The sequence below is a fragment of the Arachis stenosperma genome, chromosome 5, assembly GCF_014773155.1.
Source record: "Arachis stenosperma cultivar V10309 chromosome 5, arast.V10309.gnm1.PFL2, whole genome shotgun sequence".
Taxonomy (NCBI): Eukaryota; Viridiplantae; Streptophyta; class Magnoliopsida; order Fabales; family Fabaceae; genus Arachis; species Arachis stenosperma.
The window spans coordinates 61074584-61097946 of NC_080381.1; the positions used below are offsets into that span (position 1 = coordinate 61074584).

Consider the following 23363-nt stretch of genomic DNA (forward strand, 5'->3'; position numbering starts at 1 on the left):
TATTCGGCCATGTTGATGGCCTTGCACTCTCCTTTTGGATTTTCTTCTGTATTACTTGGGAGAGTACTAGGAGGGAGTTCAGTAACTTTCTTGCTCAGCTGACCCACTTGTCCTTCCAAATTTCTGATGGAGGACCTTGTTTCATTCATGAAACTTTGAGTGGTCTTTATTAGATCAGAGACCATTGTTGCTAAGTCAGAAGTATTCTGCTTAGAACTCTCTGTCTGTTGCTGAGAAGATGATGGAAAAGGCTTGCCATTGCTAAACCTGTTTCTTCCACCATTATTGTTATTGAAACCTTGTTGAGGTCTCTCTTGATTCTTCCATGAGAGATTTGGGTGATTTCTCCATGAAGAATTGTAGGTATTTCCATAGGCTTCTCCTAGGTAATTCACCTCTTCCATGGAAGGGTTCTCAGGATCATAAGCTTCTTCCTCAGATGAAGCATCCTTTGTACTGTTTGGTGCATTTTGCATTCCAGACAGACTTTGAGAAATCAAATTGACTTGTTGAGTCAATATCTTGTTCTGAGCCAATATGGCATTCAGAGTGTCAATCTCAAGAACTCCTTTCTTCTGACTAGTCCCATTGTTCACAGGATTCCTTTCAGAAGTGTACATGAATTGGTTATTTGCAACCATTTCAATCAATTCTTGAGCTTCTGCAGGCATCTTCTTCAGATGAAGAGATCCTCCAGCAGAGCTATCCAAGGACATCTTAGATAGTTCAGAGAGACCATCATAGAAATACCTATGATGCTCCATTCAGAAAGCATGTCTGAAGGACATCTTCTGATTAATTGTTTGTATCTTTCCCAAGCTTCATAGAGGGATTCTCCATCCTTCTGTCTGAAGGTTTGGACTTCCACTCTAAGCTTACTCCATCTTTGTGGTGGAAAGAACTTTGCCAAGAAGGCATTGACTAGCTTTTCCCAAGAGTCCAGGCTTTCTTTAGGTTGAGAATCCAACCATATTCTAGCTCTGTCTCTTACAGCAAAAGGGAATAGCATCAGTCTATAGACTTCAGGGTCTACCCCATTAGTCTTGACTGTGTCACAGATTTGCAAGAATTCAGCTAAAAACTGATGAGATCTTCCATTGGAAGTCCATGGAACTTGCAATTCTGTTGCATTAGAGAAACTAATTGAGGCTTAAGCTCAAAGTTGTTTGCTCCAATGGCAGGGATAGAGATGCTTCTCCCATAGAAGTCGGGAGTAGGTGCAGTAAAGTCACCCAGCACCTTCCTTGCATTGTTGGCATTGTTGTTGTTTTCGGCTGCCATGGGTTCTTCTTCTTTGAAGAATTCGGTCAGGTCCTCTAAAGAGAGTTGTGCTTTGGCTTCTCTTAGCTTTCTCTTCAAGGTCCTTTCGGGTTCAGGATCAGCTTCAACAAGAATGTCTTTGTCTCTGCTCCTGCTCATATGAAAGAGAAGAGAAAAAGAAAATGTGGAATCCTCTATGTCACAGTATAGAGATTCCTTGAAATGTCAGGAAAAGAGAAATGGAAAGAAGAAGGAGAAGAATTCGAACTTTAATTAGATAAGGTTCGAATTGTGCATTTAGAAGGAGTGGTACTCCATAAATAGAAGGATGTGAGAAAGAGGGAAGAGGATTTTCAAAAATTCAATTAAAAGATTTTGAAAACATTTTGAAAATTTGATTGATAATTTTCGAAAATTGAAAGTGGAAGAGAAATCAAGTGATTTTTGAAAAAGATTTTGAAATTAGAAACTAAAAAGATTTGATTGAAAACTAATTTGAAAAAGATATGATAAAAAAAATATGATTGAAAGGTTATTGTCTTAAAAAGATGTGATTGAGAAGATATGATTTGAAAACCATTTTAAAAGATATGTTTTGAAAATTATTTTAAAAGATTTGATTTGGAAAATTAGTGACTTGCCTAACAAGAAAAGATATGATTCAAACATAAAACCTTCCTTAACAGAAAAGGCAAAAAATGTTCAATCAAATCATTAATTGTTAGTAAGTATCTTTGAAAGGAAAGAAATTAATTTTGAAAACATTTGAGTGAAAAGATTTGATTTGAAAAAGATTTGATTTTGAAAAACTTGAAAAAAAATTGATTTGAAAACAAAATCTTCCCCCTAGCACAATCCTGGCGTTAAACGCCCAGAATGGTATACATTCTGGCGTTTAACGCCCAAAATGCTACCTCTTTGGGCGTTAAACGCCCAACCAGGTGCCCTGGCTGGCGTTTAAACGCCAGTCTGCCTTCTTCACTGGGCATTTTTGAATGCTCAGCTTTTTCTGTATAATTCCTCTGCAGTGTGTTCTGAATCTTCAATCCCTTGTATCATTGACTTGAAAATACACAAATTAAAAATATTTTTGGATTTTTAATAATTAAAATGCAACAAGAATTAAGTAACAATGCATGCAAGACACCAAACTTAGCAGTTTGTATACTACTGACACTAATGAACTGAAAATGCATATGAGACACAAAATACTCAAGTCAATAGAATTCAAAGATCAGAGCAAGTGAATCATCAAGAACATCTTGAAGATCACTAAGACATATGAATGCATGCAATTGACACCAAACTTCGGATGAGACACTAGACTCAAACAAGAAATATTTTTGAATTTTATGATTTTTTTAATTTTTTAATTTTTTTTGTGTTTTTCGAAATTAAGTGGAAAAGAAGGTATCAAAATTCTTAATGAGAATTCCAGGAATCAGTGCAATGCTAGTCTAAGACTCCGGTCCAGGAATTAGACATGGCTTCACAGCCAGCCAAGCTTCCAAAGAAAGCTTCGGTCCAAAACACTAGACATGACCAAAGGTCAGCCAAGCCTTAGCAAATCACTGCTCCAAAAGCAAGATTGATATGAAATCAACAAGCTCTTGTGGTGATAAGTTGAAACCTCGGTCCAATCAGATTAGACATGGCTTCTCAGCCAGCCAGATTTCAACAAATCATCATGAAACTCTAGAATTCATCTTCAAGAATTTCAAAAAAAAAATACCTAATCTAAGCAACCAGATGAACCGTCAGTTGTCCAGCCTGAACAATCCCGGGCAATAACACCAAAAATTTGATGTTGTTGCCGGATCTTGGCACTGATGTTACCAAAGGCTTGCTCAAAACTAGAACAATCCCCGGCAACGGCACCAAAAACTTGGTGCGCGAAATTGTGAACTATACTTTTTCACAACTCTCATAATCCCTGGTAATGGCTCCAAAAAACGTGGTAGCCCAATACCATGGCATTACACAACTTCGCACAACTAACCAGCAAGTGCACTGGGTCGTCCAAGTAATAAACCTTACGTGAGTAAGGGTCGATCCCACGGAGATTGTTAGTATTGAAGCAAGCTATGGTCATCTTGTAAATCTTAGTCAGGCAAACTCAGATATATATGGTGATGAACGAAAATAACATAAAAGATAAAGATAGTGATACTTATGTAATCCATTGGTAGGAACTTCAGATAAGCGCATGAAGATGCCTTCCCTTCCGTCTCTCTGCTTTCCTACTGTCTTCATCCAACCCTTCTTACTCCTTTCCATGGCAAGCTCGTATAGGGTCTCACTGTTGTCAGCAGCTACCTCCCATCCTCGCAGTGAAAGCTAATGCACACACTCTGTCACAGTGCTACCAATCACCGGTGTGGTTCCCTCCCCTACCAGAATAGAATAACTCTTTTGCGTCTGTCACTAACGCCCAGTAGGTTACAGGTTTGAAGCACGTCACAGTCATTCAATCATTGAATCCTACTCAGAATACCACAGACAAGGTTAGACCTTCCGGATTCTCTTGATGCTGCCATCAGTTCTTGCCTATACCACGAAGACTCTGATCTCACGGAATGGTTGGCTCGTTTGTCAGGCGAGCACTCGGTTGTCAGGCGATCAACCATGCATCGTGCAATCAGGAATCCAAGAGATATTCACCAAGCCTCAAATGCTTGTAGAACAAGAGTGGTTGTCAGTCACTTTGTTCATGAGAGAGAATGGTGATGGGCGTCAATCATCACCTTCATCATGTTGAAGAACAAGTGATATCTTGGATAAAGAACAAGCGGAATTTGAATGAAAGAACAATAGTAATTGCATTAATACTCGAGGTACAGCAGAGCTCCACACCTTAATCTATGGTGTGTAGAAACTCCACCGTTGAAAATACATAAGCATAAGGTCTAGGCATGGCCGAATGGCCAGCCTCCCAATGATCTAAGAACTAAAATGTCCAAAGATGATCTCGAGATCTAAAAGTGATCAAAAGATTTCTATACAATAGTAAAAGGTCCTACTTATAAGAAACTAGTAGCCTAGGGTGTACAGAAATGAGTAAATGACATAAAAATCCTCTTCCGGGCCCACTTGGTGTGTGCTTGGGCTGAGCAATGAAGCAATTTCGTGTAGAGACTCTTCTTGGAGTTAAACGCCAGCTTTGGTGCCAGTTTGGGCGTTTAACTCCCATTTGGGTGCCAGTTCCAGCGTTTAACGCTGGGATTCCTTGAGGTGACTTTGAACGCCGGTTTGGGCCATCAAATCTTGGGCAAAGTATGGACTATTATATATTGCTGGAAAGCCCAGGATGTCTACTTTCCAACGCCGTTGAGAGCGCGCCAATTGGGCTTCTGTAGCTCCAGAAAATCCGCTTCGAATGCAGGGAGGTCAGAATCCAACAGCATCTGCATTCCTTTTTGGTCTCAGAATCAGATTTTTGCTCAGGTCCCTCAATTTCAGCCAGAAAATACCTGAAATCACAGAAAAACACACAAACTCATAGTAAAGTCCAGAAAAGTGAATTTTAATTAAAAACTAATAAAAATCTACTAAAAACTAACTATATCATATCAAAAACATACTAAAAACAATGCCAAAAAGTATACAAATTATCCGCTCATCAATTCTCCTAGTTAAGTATGATGATTCTTGAACACAGCTACTTATTGAGTCTTGGCCGTGGCCCAAAGCACTCTGTCTTCCAGTATTACCACCGGATACATACATGCCACAGACACATAATTGGGTAAACCTTTTCAGATTGTGACTCAGCTTTGCTAAAGTCCCCAATTAGAGGTGTCCAGGGTTCTTAAGCACACTCTTATTGCCTTGGATCACAACTTTATTTCTTTCTTTTTTCTTTCTTTTTCTCTTTCTCCCCTTTTTTTTTTCGTTTTTCTCCTTCTTTTTCTCTTTTTTTTTTTTTGTATTCACTGCTTTTTCTTGCTTCAAGAATCATTTTTATGATTTTTCAGATCCTCAGTAACATGTCTCCTTTTTCATCATTCTTTCAAGAGCCAACAATTTTAACATTCATGAACCACAAATTCAAAAGACATATGCACTGTTTAAGCATACATTCAGAAAACAACAAGTATTGTCACCACATCAAACTAATTAAGCTAGTTTTAAAGATGAATTTGAAATCCTGTACTTCTTGTTCTTTTGTGATAAAAACAGTTTTCATTTAAGAAAGGTGATGGATTCATATTCATAGCTTTAAGGCATAGACACTAAGACACTAAGACACTAATGATCATAAGACACAAACATGGATAAACGTAAAGCACTAAAATTCGAAAAAAAGAAAAATAAAGAACAAGGAGATTAAAGAACGGGTCCACCTTAGTGATGGCGGCTCTTTCTTTCTCTTGAAGATCCTATGGAGTGCTTGAGCTCCTCAATGTCTCTTCCTTGTCTTTGTTGCTCCTCTCTCATGATCCTTTGATCTTCTCCAATTTCATGGAGGAGGATGGCATGTTCTTGGTGCTCCACCCTTAGTTGTCCCATGTTGGAACTTAATTTTCCTAGGGAGGTGTTAATTTGCTCCCAGTAGTCTTGTGGAGGAAAGTGCATCCCTTGAGGTATCTTAGGGATTTCTTGATGAGAGGGGTCTCTTGTTTGCTCCATCTTCTTCTTAGTGATGGGCTTGAGGTCATGCCTTCTCAGTTGAACCGGCTTTGGATGCCATAAATGGTTATGGAAAAACAAAAAAGCAATGCTTTTACCACACCAAACTTAAAAGGTTTGCTCGTCCTCGAGCAAAAGAAGAAAGAAGAGAGTAGAAGAAGAAGAAATGGAGGAGATGGATATGAGTGGTGAAGAGGTATTGAGGTGATTGGTGAATGGGTGAAGAAGAAGAGAGGGTGGTGGGGTTGGTGGGGATCCTGTGGGGTCCACAGATCCTGAGGTGTCAAGGAAAAGTCATCCCTACACCAAATGTTGCTCAAAATCACGTTTTGAGCCATTTCTGGCGTTAAACGCCGGGCTGGTGCCCATTCCTGGCATTTAACGCCAGGTTGTTGCCCTTTACTGGCGTTTAACGCCAGTCTGGTGCCCCTTTCTGGCGTTAAACGCCCAGAATGGTGCCAGACTGGGCGTTAAACGCCCAACAGCTAGCATTACTGGCGTTTGAACGCCAGCTTCTTCTCCTCCAGGGTGTGCTGTTTTTCTTCCTGTTTTTCATTTTGTTTTTGCTTTTTTCATTGTTTTTGTGACTTCTTATGATCATCAACCTACAAAAAAGATAAAATAACAAAAGAAAATAGTTAACTATAAAACATTGGGTTGCCTCCCAACAAGCGCTTCTTTAATGTCATTAGCTTGACAGAGGACTCTCATGGAGCCTCACAGATGTTCAGAGCCGTGTTGGAACCTCCCAACACCAAACTTAGAGTTTGAATGTGGGGGTTCAACACCAAACTTAGAGTTTGGTTGTGGCCTCCCAACACCAAACTTAGAGTTTGACTGTGGGGGCTCTGCTTGGCTCTGTTTTGAGAGAAGCTCTTCACGCTTCCTCTCCATGATGATAGAGGGATGTCCTTGGGCCTTAAACACCAAGGATTCTTCATTCACTTGAATGATCAACTCTCCTCTATCAACATCAATCACAGCCTTTGCTGTGGCTAGGAAGGGTCTGCCAAGGATGATGGATTCATCAATGCACTTCCCAGTCTCTAGGACTATGAAGTCAGTAGGGATGTAATGGTCTTCAATCTTCACCAAAACATTCTCTACAAGTCCATGAGCTTGTTTTCTTGAATTGTCTGCCATCTCTAATGAGATTCTTGCAGCTTGCACCTCAAAGATCCCTAATTTCTCCATTACAGAGAGGGGCATGAGGTTTACACTTGACCCTAAGTCACACAAGGCCTTCTTGAAGGTCATGATGCCTATGGTACAAGGTATAGAAAACTTCCCAGGATCCTGCCTCTTTTGAGGCAGTTTCTGCCTAGACAAGTCATCCAGTTCTTTGGTGAGCAAAGGTGGTTCATCCTCCCAAGTCTCATTTCCAAATAACTTGTCATTTAGCTTCATGATTGCTCCAAGGTATTTAGCAACTTGCTCTTCAGTGACATACTCATCCTCTTCAGAGGAAGAATACTCATCAGAGCTCATGAATGGCAAAAGTAAGTCCAATGGAATCTCTATGGTCTCATTTTGAGCCTCAGATTCCCATTGTTCCTCATTGAGGAACTCAGAGGAGATTGGTGCACGCCCATTGGGGTCTTCCTCAGTGGCGTCCACCTCCTCTCTTTCCTCTCCATATTCGGCCATGGTTATGGCTTTGCACTCTCCTTTTGGATTTTCTTCTGTATTACTTGGGAGAGTACTAGGAGGGAGTTTAGGAATTTTCTTACTCAGCTGACCCACTTGTCCTTCCAAATTCCTAATGGAGGACCTTGTTTCATTCATGAAACTTTGAGTGGTCTTTATTAGATCAGAGACCATTGTTGCTGAGTCAGAAGTACTCTGCTTAGAACTCTCTGTCTGTTGCTGAGAAGCTGATGGAAAAGGCTTGCTATTGCTAAACCTGTTTCTTCCACCATTATTGTTGTTGAAACCTTGTTGAGGTCTCTCTTGATTCTTCCATGAGAAATTTGGGTGATTTCTCCATGAAGAATTATAGGTGTTTCCATAGGGTTCTCCTAGGTAATTCACCTCTTCCATTGAAGGGTTCTCAGGATCATAAGCTTCTTCCTCAGATGAAGCTTCCTTAGTACTGCCAGGTGCATTTTGCATTCCAGACAGACTTTGAGAAATCAAATTGACTTGTTGGGTCAATATCTTGTTCTGAGCCAGTATGGCATTCAGAGTGTCAATCTCAAGAACTCCTTTCTTCTGATTTGTCCCATTGTTCACAGGATTCCTTTCAGAAGTGTACATGAATTGGTTATTTGCAACCATTTCAATTAGCTCTTGAGCTTCTGTAGGCGTCTTCTTCAGATGAAGAGATCCTCCAGCAGAGCTATCCAAAGATATCTTGGATAGTTCAGAGAGACCATCATAGAAAATACCTATGAAGCTCCATTCAGAAAGCATGTCAGATGGACATTTTCTGATTAATTGTTTGTATCTTTCCCAAGCTTCATAGAGGGATTCTCCATCCTTCTGTCTGAAGGTTTGGACTTCCACTCTAAGCTTACTCAATTTTTGAGGTGGAAAGAACTTTGCCAAAAAGGCATTGACTAGCTTTTCCCAAGAGTCCAGGCTTTCTTTAGGTTGAGAGTCCAACCATATTCTAGCACTGTCTCTTACAGCAAAAGGGAATAGCATAAGTCTATAGACTTCAGGGTCTACCCCATTAGTCTTGACAGTGTCACAGATTTGCAAGAATTCAGCTAAAAACTGATGAGGATCTTCCATTGGAAGTCCATGGAACTTGCAATTCTGTTGCATTAGAGAAACTAATTGAGGCTTAAGCTCAAAGTTGTTTGCTCTAATGGCAGGGATAGTGATGCTTCTCCTATAGAAGTTGGGAGTAGGTGCAGTAAAGTCACCCAGCACCTTCCTTGCATTGTTGGCATTGTTGTTGTTTTCGGCTGCCATGTGTTCTTCTTCTTTGAAGAATTCGGTCAGGTCCTCTAAAGAGAGTTGTGCTTTGGCTTCTCTTTAGCTTTCTCTTCAAGGTCCTTTCAGGTTCAGGATCAGCCTCAACAAGAATGCCTTTGTCTTTGCTCCTGCTCATAAGAAAGAGAAGAGAACAAGAAAATGTGGAATCCTCTATGTCACAGTATAGAGATTCCTTTAGGTGTCAGAAGAAAAGAAGAGTAGAAGACAGAAGTAGAAAATTCGAACTTATCAAAGAAGATGGAGTTCGAATTTTGCATTAAGGAATAGTGTTAGTCCATAAATAGAAGGATGTGAGAAGAAGGGAAGTAATTTTCGAAAATTAAGTAAAAGATTTTGAAAACATTTTGAAAAACACTTAATTGATTTTCGAAAATAAGAGTGGAAAAGAAATCAAGTGATTTTTGAAAAAGATTTTTAAGTTAGAAATCAAAAAGATTTGATTGAAAACTATTTTGAAAAAGATGTGGTTAAGAAGATATGATTGGTTTTAAAAAGATGTGATTGAGAAGATATGATTTGAAAACAATTTTAAAAAGATATGATTTGAAAACAATTTGAAAAGATATGATTTTAAAAATTAATGACTTGCCTAACAAGAAAAGATATGATTCAAACATAAAACCTTCCTCAACAGAAAAGGCAAAAAATGTTCAATCAAATCATTAATTGTTAGTAAGTATCTTTGAAAAAGGAAAAGAAATTGATTTTGAAAACATTTGATTGAAAAGATATGATTTGAAAAAGATTTGATTTTGAAAAACTTTGAAAACTTGAAAAAAAAATTGATTTGAAAACAAAATCTTCCCCCTTTGCCATCCTGGCGTTAAACGCCCAGAATGGTATACATTCTGGCGTTTAACGCCCAAACTACTACCCTTTTGGGCGTTAAACGCCCAGCCAGGCACCCTGGCTGGCGTTTAAACGCCAGTCTGTCTTCTTCACTGGGCATTTTCGAATGCTCAGCTTTTTCTGTATAATTCCTCTGCAGTATGTTCTGAATCTTCAATTCTCTGTATTATTGACTTGAAAAGACACAAATTAAAAATATTTTTGGATTTTTAATAATAAGGAATAATCAAAATGCAACTAAATTCAAATAATAATGCATGCAAGACACCAAACTTAGCAGTTTGTATACCATTGACACTAACAAAATGAGAATGCAACACTCAAGTCAATAGAATTCAAAGATCAAAACAAGGAAATCATCAAGAACAACTTGAAGATCAATGAGGACACATGCATGAATGCAATAAGAACAGAAACATGCAATTGACACTAAACTTAAGATGAGACTCTAGACTCAAACAAGACATATTTTTGGATTTTATGATTTTGTAATTTTTTTTTTCTTTTTTTTTCGAAAATTATGTAGAAAAAGAAAATAAAGGTATCAAAATTCTTAATGAGAATTCCAGGAATCATGCAATGTTAGTCTAAAGCTTTAGTCTAAAGGAATTAGACATAGCTAGCTAAGCTTCAGCAAGACATTGCATTCAAGAGCTAAATTGATGATGATCAATCAGCTTTGGTGATGATAAGAACATCACCTTGAAACACTAGAATTCATTCTTAAGAACTCTGAAGAAAAAATACCTAATCTAAGCAACAAGATGAACCGTCAGTTGTCCATACACAAGAACAATCCCCGGCAACGGCGCCAAAAACTTGGTGCGCGAAATTGTGATCACTACAACTTCGCACAACTAACCAGCAAGTGCACTGGGTCGTCCAAGTAATACCTTACGTGAGTAAGGGTCGATCCCACGGAGATTGTTGGTATGAAGCAAGCTATGGTCACCCTGTAAATCTCAGTCAGGCAGACTCATATGGGTATAGTGATAAGCGAATAAAGCATAAAGATAAAGATAGAGATACTTATGTATATCATTGGTGTAAGAGCTTCAGACAAGCGTATGAAGATGCCTTCCCTTCCGTCTCTCTGCTTTCCTACTGCCTTCATCCAATCCTTCTTACTCCTTTCCATGGCAAGCTCGTGTAGGGTTTCACTGTTGTCAGCAGCTACCTCCCATCCTCGTAGTGAAAGTTAATGCTCACGCACTCTGTCACAGTATGGCCAATCACCGGTTCGGTTCCCGCTCCTACTGGAATAGAATCCCTCTTTTGCGTCTGTCACTAACGCCCAGCAGGTTAGAGTTTGAAGCACGTCACAGTCATTCAATCATTGAATCCTACTCAGAATACCACAGACAAGGTTTAGACCTTCCGGATTCTCTTGAATGCCGCCATCAAGTCCTGCCTATACCACGAAGATTCCGATTAAAGAATCCAAGAGATATTCACTAAGCCTTGGTTGCTTGTAGAACAAGAATGGTTGTCAGTCACCTTGTTCATAGGTGAGAATGATGATGAGTGTCACGGATCATCACATTCATCAAGTTGAAGAACAAGTGATATCTTAGAACAAGAACAAGCGGAATTGAATGGAAGAACAATAGTAATTGCATTAATACTCGAGGTACAGCAGAGCTCCACACCTTAATCTAATGTGTGTAGAAACTCCACCGTTGAAAATACATAAGAACAAAAGTGATCATTGGTTTCGGCCCCAGAGAGGGAACCAGAAGAACCAAGATGAAAATACAATAGTAAAAGGTCCTATATATAGAAAACTAGTAGCCTAGGGTGTACAGAGATGAGTAAATGACATAAAAATCCACTTCCGGGCCCACTTGGTGTGTGCTTGGGCTGAGCAATGAAGCATTTTTCGTGTAGAGACTCTTCTTGGCGTTTAACTCCCGTTTTGGTGCCAGTTTGGGCGTTTAACTCCCATTCTTGTGCCAGTTTGGGCGTTTAACGCTGGGAATTCTGAGGGTGACTTTGAACGCCGGTTTGGGCCATCAAATCTTGGGCAAAGTATGGACTATCATATATTGCTGGAAAGCCCAGGATGTCTACTTTCCAACGCCATTGAGAGCGCGCCAATTGGGCTTCTGTAGCTCCAGAAAATCCACTTCGAGTGCAGGGAGGTCAGAATCCAACAGCATCTGTAGTCCTTTTGAGTCTCTGGATCAGATTTTTGCTCAGATCCCTCAATTTCAGCCAGAAAATACCTGAAATCATAGAAAAACACACAAACTCATAGTAAAGCCCAGAAAAGTGAATTTTAACTAAAAACTAATAAAAATATAATAAAAACTCAACTAAAACTACCAAAAACATACTAAAAACAATGCCAAAAAGCGTACAAATTATCCGCTCATCACTTAGCTACCTTAGCATCAAGCTCATCCTTCAAACCCTTGATTCTGTCAAATTCAGACTTGGCATTTTCCATAAAAGCTTTAGTGGCACGAACGGGAGACTCTATAACAACCCGCGATAAAGCCTCAACAATATTGGCCATCCGAATACTATTACTTGTGACAAAATCAAGGTGATGGAAAATAGATACATCATCCAAAGGAATCTTACCATGTGGTGCAATTAGCTCGGTAGCAAAACCCACACCGTCAAAATCCTTGGCATTTAGATCATAAGAACCAAGAGTTTTTTGTCGCTTTGGGGGAGGACCAGCAGCAGTAGGAGAGGAGGTAGCACTAGAGGTTGGCTGACAAGATCAGAGGAAAGCGTCCGAACTCGTGGGGTCGGGATGATTTTTCTTGGCCTAGCAATATCAAAAGTCGGCTTCTTGGGAGGCACTTGAGAAGACTCCTCTCCCGAAGTCTTCGCTGTCAAATTCTGTGCAGCTGTTGCTTTCTTAGCCCTATGAAAGGCTTTCATGGAGTCCGTAGATTTCACCATCACTGAAAATAGAAACCAAGAAAACGAGTTACGATTAAGGAAGGGATAAATCAGCAAAAGCAAAAAAATGCTACCAAGAAAAGAATTCGGCCACTACCCAGTTCAGCACGGAGGAGCGAATGATCTCCTAGAAACCTCTTCGTGTCCAGATGAGGAGGTTCCCCCTTGTTCTCCTCTAACACACTAACAAAGGCCTTCTCGACCTCATCCAAATTTTCCCAAGAGTACTTAGTAACTACTATATTCTCTTGCCAACATAAGGGGAATGTGGGCTCATTGTTCTCATCTAAGAAAAAAGGGTGAACACCCTCAACAGTGTGAACCTTGAAGTAGTAATTCTTAAAGTCCCTAAAGGACTCATCAAACATAGAGAACACTTTCTTCCCTTGAGTAGCTTGGAAAGAAATCCAGGAGACTTTCTTCTTAACTACCCCAGGCTTTCTCAACACAAAAAGATACAGAAAGAGAGTTACAGTAGGTCAGACACCCAACTCTTGACACAAAAATTGAAAAATCTTTATAAAACCCCATGAGTTCGGATGGAGCTGAGAAGGGGCTACATTACAATACCACAATAGGTCGGTCTCGAAGGCGGAAAAAGGGATGGTGATACTCATTGGTACACAAAATTGTTTGTTCCTTGGCAATGGTGCCAAAACCATGGTTGCACTAAATCGTTATTCTCAACTCTGATACAACTAACCAGCAATGCACTGGGTCATCCAAGTTATACCTTACGTAAGTAACGGTCGATCCCACGGAGATTATCAGCTTGAAGCAAGCTATGGTCATCTTGTAAATCTTAGTCGGGCAAATTCAAATGGTTATGAAGTTTTGATAATTAAAAGATAAATAAAACATAAAGTGAGATAGAGATAATTATGTAATTCATTGGTGGGAATTTCAGATAAGCGTATGGAGATGCTTTGTTCCTTCTGAATCTCTGCTTTCCTACTGCCTTCATCCAGTCATTCATACTCTCTTCCATGGCAAGCTGTATGTTCGGGGATCACCATTGTCAATGGCTACCATCCGTCCTCTCAGTGAAAATGGTCCTCTACGGTTTCTGTACGACTAATCAACTGTCAGATTTCTCGTCTCGGATGAAAAATACCAGGCACAGCTACCGCATGGATAATCATCTATCGATTCCCACTTGTGTTGAAATAGGATCCGTTAATCCTTTTGCACACTGTCACTGTGCCCAACATTCGTGAGTTTGAAGCTCCTTCACAGTCATCCCTTCCCAGATCCTACTCGGAATACCACATTCAAAGTTTAGACTTTCGGATCTCAGGAATGCTGTCTATTGATTCTAGCCTATACCACGAAGATTCTAATCTCAGATTCAGATGCTCTGTCATCAGAAAAGGCAATGTGAATCGTTGATGAGAGATCTAAGAGATATACATTCAAGCTTGTTTTCAAGTAGAACGGAAGTGGTTGTCAGGCACGCGTTCATAAGTTGAGAATGGTGATGAGTGTCACTTGATCATCACATTCATCATGTTGAAGTGCGAATAAATATCTTGGAACAAGAATAAGCTTGAATTGAATAGAAAACAGTAGTAATTGCATTAATTCATGAGGAACAGCAAAGCTCCATACCTTAATCTATGAGGTGTAGAAACTCCACCGTTGAAAACTCATAAGTGATGAAGGTCTAGGCATGGCCGAATGGCCAGCCTCCTAAACGTACAACATATGATCAGAAGATCTGAAAATGATCCCCGGATATATGCTCCTCTAAATACAATAGTAAAAAGTTCTATTTAAAATGAATTAGTAACCTAGGGTTTACAGAAATAAGTAAATGATGCAGAAATCCACTTCCGGGGCCCACTTGGTGTGTGCTTGGGCTGAGCATTGAAGCTTTCACGTGCATAGGCTTTTCTGGGAGTCAAATTCCAGCTCTAGTGCCAGTTTGGGCGTTTAACTCCAGCTTTTATGCCAGTTCTGGCGTTTAACGCCAGAAAAGGGTAAAAAGTTGGCGTTTAAACGCCAGTTTCCGTTATTAAAACTCGAGCAAAGTATGGACTATTATATATTGCTGGAAAGCCCAAGATGTCTACTTTCCAACGCAATTGAGAGCGTGCCAATTGGGCTTCTGTAGCTCCAGAAAATCATTTCGAGTGTAGGGAGGTCAGAATCCAACAGCATCTGCAGTCCTTTTTCAGCCTCTGAATCAGACTTTTGCTCAGATCCTTCAATTTCAGCCAGAAAATATCTAAAATCACAGAAAAATACACAAACTTATAGTAAAGTCCAGAATTGTGAATTTTGCATAAAAACTAATCAAAATATAATAAAAAGTAATTAAAACATACCAAAAACTACCTAAAAACAATGCCAAAAAGCGTATAATTTATCCGCTCATCACAACACCAAACTTAAATTGTTGCTTGTCCCCAAGAAACTAAAAACAAAATAGGATAAAAAGAAGATAATATACAATAAATCCCAAAATATCATTGAAGCTTAGTTCTAATTAGATTAGCGGGATTAGTAGCTTTTTGTTTCTGAATAGTTTTGGTATCTTACTTTATCCTTTGAAGTTCAGAACGATTGGCATCTATAGGAACTCAGAATTCAGATAGTGTTATTGATCCTCCTAGTTTTAGTATGTTGATTCTTGAATACAGCTACTTATGAGTCTTGGTCGTGGCCCTAAGCACTTCGTTTTCCAGTATTACCACCGGATACATAAATGCCACAGACACATAACTGGGTAAACCTTTTCAGATTGTGACTCAGCTTTGCTAAAGTCCCCAGTTAGAGGTGTTCAGAGTTCTTAAGCACACTCTTTTGCTTTGGATCACGATTTTAACCACTCAGTCTCAAGCTTTTCACTTGGACCTGCATGCCACAAGCACATGGTTAGGGACAACTTGATTCAGCCGCTTAGGCCCGGATTTTATTCCTTTAGGCCCTCCTATCCATTAATGCTCAAAGCCTTAGATCCTTTTTACCCTTGCCTTTTGGTTTTAAGGGCTATTGGCTTTTTCTGCTTGCTTTTTCTTTTTCTTTCTTTTTCTTTTTCGCCATTATTTTTCACAAGCCTTTTCCTTTTGATTGCTTTTTCTTGCTTCAAGAATCAATTTTATAATTTTTCAGATTATCAATAACATTTCTCTTTGTTCATCATTCTTTCAAGAGCCAATAAATTTAACATTCATAAACTTCACTATAAAAAATATGCACTGTTCAAGCATTCATTCAGAAAACAAAAAGTATTGCCACCACATCAAAATAATTAAACTAATTTCAATGATAAAATTTAAAATTCACGTACTTCTTGTTCTTTTGTAATTAAGAACATTTTTCATTTAAGAAAGGTGAAAGATTCAAAGAATTATTCATAGCTTTAAGGCATAGACACTAGACACTAATGATCATGTAATGAAGACACAAACATATATAAAACATCAAGCATAGAAATCGAAAAACAGAAGAACAAGAACAAGGAAATTAAAGAACGGGTCCACCTTAGTGATGGCGGCTAGTTCTCCTTCTTGAAGATCCTATGGAGTGCTTGAGCTCCTCAATGTCTCTTCCTTACCTTTGTTGCTCTTCCCTCATGGCTATTTGATCCTCTCTAATTTCATGGAGAATAATGGAGTGCTCTTGGTGCTCCATCCTTAGTTGCTCCATATTGGAACTCAAATCTCCCAAAGAGGTGTTGAGTTGCTCCCAATAATTGTATGGAGGAAAATGCATCCCTTGAGGCATCTCATGGATTTCCTGATGAGGGACTTCCTCATGCTCTTGTTGAGGTCCATGAGTGGGCTCTCTTGTTTGCTCCATCCTCTTTTTAGTGATGGGCTTGTCCTCTTCAATGAGGATGTCTTCCCCTATGACAACTCCAGCTAAATTGCATAGGTAACAGATGAGATGAGAAAAGGCTAACCTTGCCAAGGTGGAGGTTTTGTCAGCCACTTTGTAGAGTTCTAGAGATATGACCTCATGAACTTCTACTTCCTCTCCACTCATGATGCTATGGATCATGATAGCCCGATCTACAGTTACTTTGGATTGGTTTCTAGTAGGAATAATGGAGCGTTGGATGAATTCCAACCATCCTCTAGCCATGGGTTTAAGTTCATGCCTTCTCAATTGAACCGGCTTGCCTTTGGAGTCTCTTTTCCACTGAGCTCCTTCCACACATATGTCCATGAGGACTTGGTCTAACCTTTGATCAAAGTTGACCCTTCTAGTGTAGGGGCGTATGTCTCCTTGCATTATTGGCAAGTTGAATGCCAACCTTAAATTTTCCGGATTGAAATCTAAGTATTTCCCTCGAACCATTGTAAGCCAATTCTTTGGGTTTGGGTTGACACTTTGATCATGGTTCTTGGTGATCCATGCATTAGCATAGAACTCTTGAACCATTAAGATTCCGACTTATTGAATGGGGTTGGTGAGAACTTCCCAACCTCTTCTTCGAATCTCATGTCGGATCTCCGGATACTCATTCCTTTTGAGCATGAAAGGGACCTCAGGTATCTCCTTCTTCTTGGCTACAACTTCATAGAAGTGGTCTTCATGGACCTTTGAGATGAATCTCTCCATCTCCTATGACTCAGAGGTGGAAGCTTTTGCCTTCCCTTTCCTCTTTCTAGAGGTTTCTCCGGCCTTAGGTGCCATAAATGGTTATGGAAAAATAAAAAGCAACGCTTTTACTACATCAAACTTAAAAGGTTTGCTCGCCCTCGAGCAAAGGAAGAAAGAAGGACGGAGAAGAAGAAGAAATGGAGGAGAAGGAGGGGGAAGAAAGGTTCGGCCAAGGAGGGGAAAAGTGTATATGATATGTGAAAATGAAAGAGTGATGAGGGGTCTATATAGGAGTTAAAGAGAGGGGTGTCCGTGTGTGAGGGTTGGGTTTGGGAGGGAAAGTTTTTGAATTTTGAATGGTGGGGTAGGTGGGGTATTTGGGAAAGAGTGGGTGGATATGAGTGGTGAAGAGGTGATAGGGAAGAGAGATAGAGGTGATTGGTGAAGGGTTTTAGGGAGGGTGTTATTGGAATGTATGAAGAAGAGAGATTGAGTTGAGGTAGGTGGGGATACTGTGGGGTCCACAGATCCTGAGGTGTCAAGGATTTCTCATCCCTACACCATTCTGGCGTGTAAGCACCCCTTTGAGTGCCAATCCTGGCGTTAAACGCCAGGTTGCTGCCCATTTCTGGCATTTAACGCCAGCCTTTCTTCCCTTTCTGGCGTTTAACGCCAGCTTGGTGCCCTTTTCTGGCATTAAACGCCATTCTGGTGCCCTTTTCTGGTGTTAAACGCCAGTTTGGTGCCCTTTTTTGGTGTTAAACGCCCAGAATGGTGCCAGACTGGGTGTTTAACGCCCATTCTGCTACCCTTACTGGCGTCTAAATGCCAGTAAGCTCATCCTTCAAGGTGTGCTATTTTTAATGCTGATTTTGATTTTTGCTTGTGTTTTTGTAACTCTACATGATCATCATCCTAAAGAAAAAATAAAATAACAATGGAAAATGGAAATTTAGCATAGATAAGAAAAAATTGGGTTGCCTCCCAATAAGCGTTTCTTTAATGTCAATAGCTTGACAGTGAGCTCTCATGGAGCCTCACAGATACTCAGAGCATGGTTGTGGCCTCCCAACACCAAACATAGAGTTTGAATGTGGAGGCTTGGTTTGACTCTGTATTGAGAGAAGCTTTTCATGCTTCTTCTCCATGTTTACAGAAGAAGATCCTTGAGCCTTAAACACAAGGTAGTCCTCATTCACTTGAAGGACTAACTCTCCTCTATCTACATCAATCATAGCTTTTGCTGTGGCTAGGAAAGGTCTTCCAAGGATGATGAATTCATCCTCATCCTTCCCAGTGTCTAGGATTATAAAGTCAGCAGGGATGTAAAAGCCTTCAACCTTTACCAAGACATCCTCTACAAGTCCATAAGCCTATTTCTTTTATTTGTCTGCCATCTCCAGTGAGATTCTTGCAGCTTGTACCTCAAAGATCCCTAGTTTCTCCATTACAGAGAGTGGCATGAGGTTTATACTTGACCCCAGGTCACACAGAGCCTTCTCAAATGTCATGGTGCCAATGGTGCAAGGTATTAAGAACCTTCCGGGATTCGGTTTCTTTTGAGGTATCTTCAACTGAGCCAAGGCATTTAGTTCATTAATGAGCAATGGAGGTTCATCCTCCCAAGTCTCATTACCAAATAATTTAGCATTCAGCTTCATGATTGCTCCTAGATACTGGGCAATTTACTCTTCAGTAGTAACTTCATCTTCTTCAGAAGAAGAATATTCTTCAGAGCTCATGAATGGTAATAGGAAGTTTAGTGGAATCTCTATGGTCTCTAGATGAGCCTCAGATTCCTTTGGTTCCTCATGAGGGAACTCCCTAGTTGTCAGTGGACGTCCCATGAGGTCTTCCTCACTGGGAATCATTGTCTTTCCCTCCTCTACAGGTTCGGCCATGTTGGACGTGTAGATGGCCTTGCACTCTTTTTTTGGATTCTCTTCTGTATTGCTTGGGAGAGTGCTAGGAGGAGTTTCAGTAACTCTTTTACTCAGCTGATCCACTTGTGCCTCCAAATTTCTTAAGGAGGACCGTGCCTCAGTCATGAAACTGAGAGTGGCCTTGGATAGATTAGAGACTATGTTTGCTAAGCTAGAGAGGCTCTGCTTAGAATTCTCTGTCTGTTGCTGAGAAGATGATGGGAAAGGCTTGCTATTGCCAAACCTGTTCTTCCTACCATTATTGTTATTGAAGCCTTATTGAGGCTTTTGTTGATCCTTCCATGAGAAATTTGGGTGTTTCCTCCATGAAGGATTATAGGTGTTTCCATAGGATTCTTGATAAACCACTATTTTGTGGTTTATATTGTGTTTAACTGAGTGGTTTTTATCAAGCCTTTGCACACTTATTTATACTATTTGCATGGTTTTACATTCTCCTTCCTGATTTTGTGCTATGATTGAAAACATGCTTCTTTGGCTTTTATTTTCTTTTATTTAAATCATCTCTTATTACCATTAGATGCCTTGATACGTGTGTTAAGTAATTTCAGGGATTACAGGGCAGGAATGGCTTAGAGGATGGAAAGGAAGCATGCAAAAGTGGAAGGAATACAAGAGGTTGAAGAAATTGCTAAGCTGTCCAACCTGACCTCTTCGCACTAAAACGGTCATAACTTGAGCTACAGAGATCCAAATGATGCGGTTCCACTTGCGTTGGAAAGCTAACGTCCGGGGCTTCGATTTGATAATAATTTGCCATAGTGGCCGTAAAGATAGGCGATGCAAACGCGAGCTCCACACGGACGAGTCACATCTACGAATCTCATTCCACGCAAACGCGTGGATGACGCCTCCGCGTCACTTTGCCGCAACCTGTACGGACCAGATTTTACAATCAGCGATTTCTGGGCTGTTTCTGACCCAGTTTTTGGCCCTGAGAATACAGATTAGAGGCTATAAAGTGGGGGAATGCATCCATTCATAATTAGGCTTTCATAATTCATAATTTTTAGTTTAGATGTAGTTTTTTAGAGAAAGAGACTCTCTCCTCTCTTTTAGGATTTAGGATTTAGATTTTTAGAATTAGGATTCCTCTGAGTTTGTGGTTATTTCTCAATTTCAGGTTCAATGTTCTTCAATTTATATTTCTCTTCTACTTTTAGATGCTCTAATACTTTTATCTATTAATTACTTATGTTGCCCATTTGACTTATAAATCTTTCCATGTTAGATTTGACTTTATGTTTAAACGTAGTTTGACGTGTTCCAGATTTAATATTTTTCATTTAGCTTTTTATATTCTTGGCTTTAATTGATTAATTGGTAACTCTTGAGTTGTCAAACTCATTATTGACTGAAAATTGGAATTCTTCAAGAATTAATTCGAGTTCCACTAACTCTAGCCTTTCCCAAGGAAAGACTAGGATCTGAGGAACCAAACTTATTCCATCCACTTGACTTACCTTCATAGTTAGAGGTTAACTTAGTAGGAGAAAATTCCAATTCTCATTACAATTGATAAGGATAACTGGGATAGGACTTCCAGTTTTCATACTTTGCCAAGAGTTTTATTAATTATTAATTTATTAGTTCTTGCAATCTATTTCTCTTGCCTAAAACCTTTTTCAAACCCAAACACTGTTTTTCCATAACCAATAATAAGAACACCACCCTATAATTCCTTGAGAAGACGACCCGAGGTTTAAATACTTCGGTTATCAATTTTATCAGGGGTTTGTTACTTGTGACAACCAAATGTTTGTACGAAGGGATTTTCTATTGGTTTAAAATCTATACTTACAACGCGACTATATTTTTATAAAATTCTTTACTAGTAGAAATCCTAACGTCAATTCTCCCATGTAATTCACCTCTTCCATTGCGGGATTCTCAGGGTCATAAGCTTCTCCTTCAGAGGAGGCTTCTTTAGAACTGCCCGATGCAGCTTCCAATCTAATTGGATTCTGAGAAATCATATTGACTTGCTGAGTCAATATTTTGTTCTGAGCCAATATGGCATTCAGAGTATCAATCTCAAGAACTCCTTTCTTCTGAGTCGTCCCATTATTCACAGAATTTCTTTCAGAAGTGTACATGAAATGGTTATTTGCAACCATTTCAATGAGTTTCTGGGCTTTTGCAGGCGTTTTCAGGTGAAGAGATCCACCCGCAGAATGGTCAAATGACATCTTGGATAACTCAGACAGACCATCATAGAATATATATATATGATGCTCCATTCTGGAAACATGTGAGAAGGACACCTTTTGGTTAATTACTTGTATCTTTCCCAAGCTTCATAGAGGGATTCACCTTCCTTCTGTCTGAAAGTTTGGACATCCACTCTGAGCTTACTCATCTTTTGAGGTGGAAAGAATTTGGTCAAGAAAGCATTGACCAGCTTGTCCCAAGAGTTCAGGCTTTCTCTAGGTTGTGAGTCCAACCATGTTCTAGCTCTGTCTCTTACAGCAAAAGGGAAAAGCATAAGTCTGTAGACCTCGGGATCAACTCCATTGGTCTTAACAGTATCACAAATCCGCAAGAATTCAGATAAGAACTTGATGAGCGGATAATTTATACGCTTTTTGGCATTGTTTTTAGGTAGTTTTTAGTAAGTTCAAGCTACTTTTAGGGATGTTTTCATTAGTTTTTATGTTAAATTCACATTTCTGGACTTTACTATGAGTTTGTGTGTTTTTCTGTGATTTCAGGTAATTTCTGGCTGAAATTGAGGGACTTGAGCAAAACTCTGAAAAAGGCTGACAAAAGGACTGCTGATGCTGTTGGAATCTGACCTCTCTGCACTCGAAATGGATTTTCTGGAGCTACAGAACTCCAAATGGCGCGCTCTCATCGGCGTTGGAAAGTAGACATCCAGAGCTTTCCAGCAATATATAATAGTCCATACTTCATTCGGAAATTGACGACGTAACTTGGCGTTGAACGCCAAGTACATGCTGCTGTCTGGAGTTAAACGCCAGAAAAACGTCATGATCCGGAGTTGAACGCCCAAAACACGTCATAACTCAGAGTTCAACTCCAAGAGGAGCCTCAGCTCGTGGATTGATCAAGCTCAGCCCAAGCATACACCAAGTGGGCCCCGGAAGTGGATTTATGCATCAATTACTTACTCATGTAAACCCTAGGAGCTAGTTTATTATAAATAGAACATTTAACTATTGTATTAGACATCTTTGGTCTCAGTTTTGTTTTATTCTTCATCCTAAGAGGCTATTGATCATGTTTTGAGGGCTGGCCATTCGGCCACGCCTGAACCTTTTACTTATGTATTTTCAACGGTGGAGTTTCTGCACACCATAGATTAAGGGTGTGGAGCTCTACTGTACCTCAAGTATTAATGCAATTCTATTTTCTTCCATTCAATTCAACTTGTTCTTATTCCAAGATATTCATTCGCACCCAAGAACATGATGAATGTGATGATTATGTGACGCTCATCATCATTCTCACCTATGAACGCGCGTGATTGACAACCACCTCCGTTCTACATGCAACCGAGCTTGAATGTGTATCTCTTAGATTCCCCAACAGAATCTTTGTGATATAAGCTAGATAGATGGCGGCATTCATGAGGATCCGGAAAGTCTAACCTTGTCTGTGGTATTCCGAGTAGGATCCTGGGAATCCGGAAAGTCTAACCTTGTCTGTGGTATTCCGAGTAGGATTCCGGTAATGAATGACTGTGACGTGCTTCAGACTCGCAAGTGCTGGGCGTTAGTGACAGACACAAAAGAATCAAGGGATTCTATTCCAGCAGGAGGGGGAACCAACCAGTGATTAGCCGTGCTGTGACAGAGCGCGTGAGCGTAGTTTTCACTGCGAGGATGGGATGTAGCCTTCGGCCAGTGATGCCTCCAGACGATTAGCCATGCGAGTGACAGCGCAGAGGACCATTTTCCAGAGAGGATACAAAGTAGCCATCGTCGAACGGTGAACCCCTATACACAGCTTGCCATGGAAAGGAGTAAGAAGGATTGAGTTGAAGCAGTAGGAAAGCAGGCGTTCTCGAGCTATACAGTATCTCCATTCGCCTATCTGAAATTCCCACTATTGATTTACATAAGTATTCTATCCCTTTTATTATTTCTATTTTATTATTAATTTTGGAAACCATAAACAAATTTAATCTGCCTAACTGAGATTTACAAGGTGACCATAGCTTGCTTCATACCAACAATCTCTGTGGGATCGACCCTTACTCACGTAAGGTTTATTACTTGGACGACCTAGTACACTTGCTGGTTAGTTGAA

At 39.9% G+C, this 23363-nt stretch overlaps 3 non-coding genes across 3 annotated transcripts; all 3 read left to right on the top strand.

The window, feature by feature from the left end:
* The first annotated feature begins 769 nt into the window (after positions 1–769).
* On the top strand, positions 770–877 carry LOC130984087 (small nucleolar RNA R71). Its single transcript, XR_009088044.1, has one exon. It is a non-coding gene; the product is annotated as a small nucleolar RNA R71 (small nucleolar RNA).
* A 7422-nt stretch (positions 878–8299) lies between these two features.
* On the top strand, positions 8300–8403 carry LOC130983472 (small nucleolar RNA R71). Its single transcript, XR_009087459.1, has one exon. It is a non-coding gene; the product is annotated as a small nucleolar RNA R71 (small nucleolar RNA).
* Positions 8404–21336: 12933 nt separating this feature from the next.
* LOC130984611 (small nucleolar RNA R71) lies at positions 21337–21444 on the top strand. Its single transcript, XR_009088530.1, has one exon. It is a non-coding gene; the product is annotated as a small nucleolar RNA R71 (small nucleolar RNA).
* The last annotated feature ends 1919 nt before the right edge of the window (positions 21445–23363 follow it).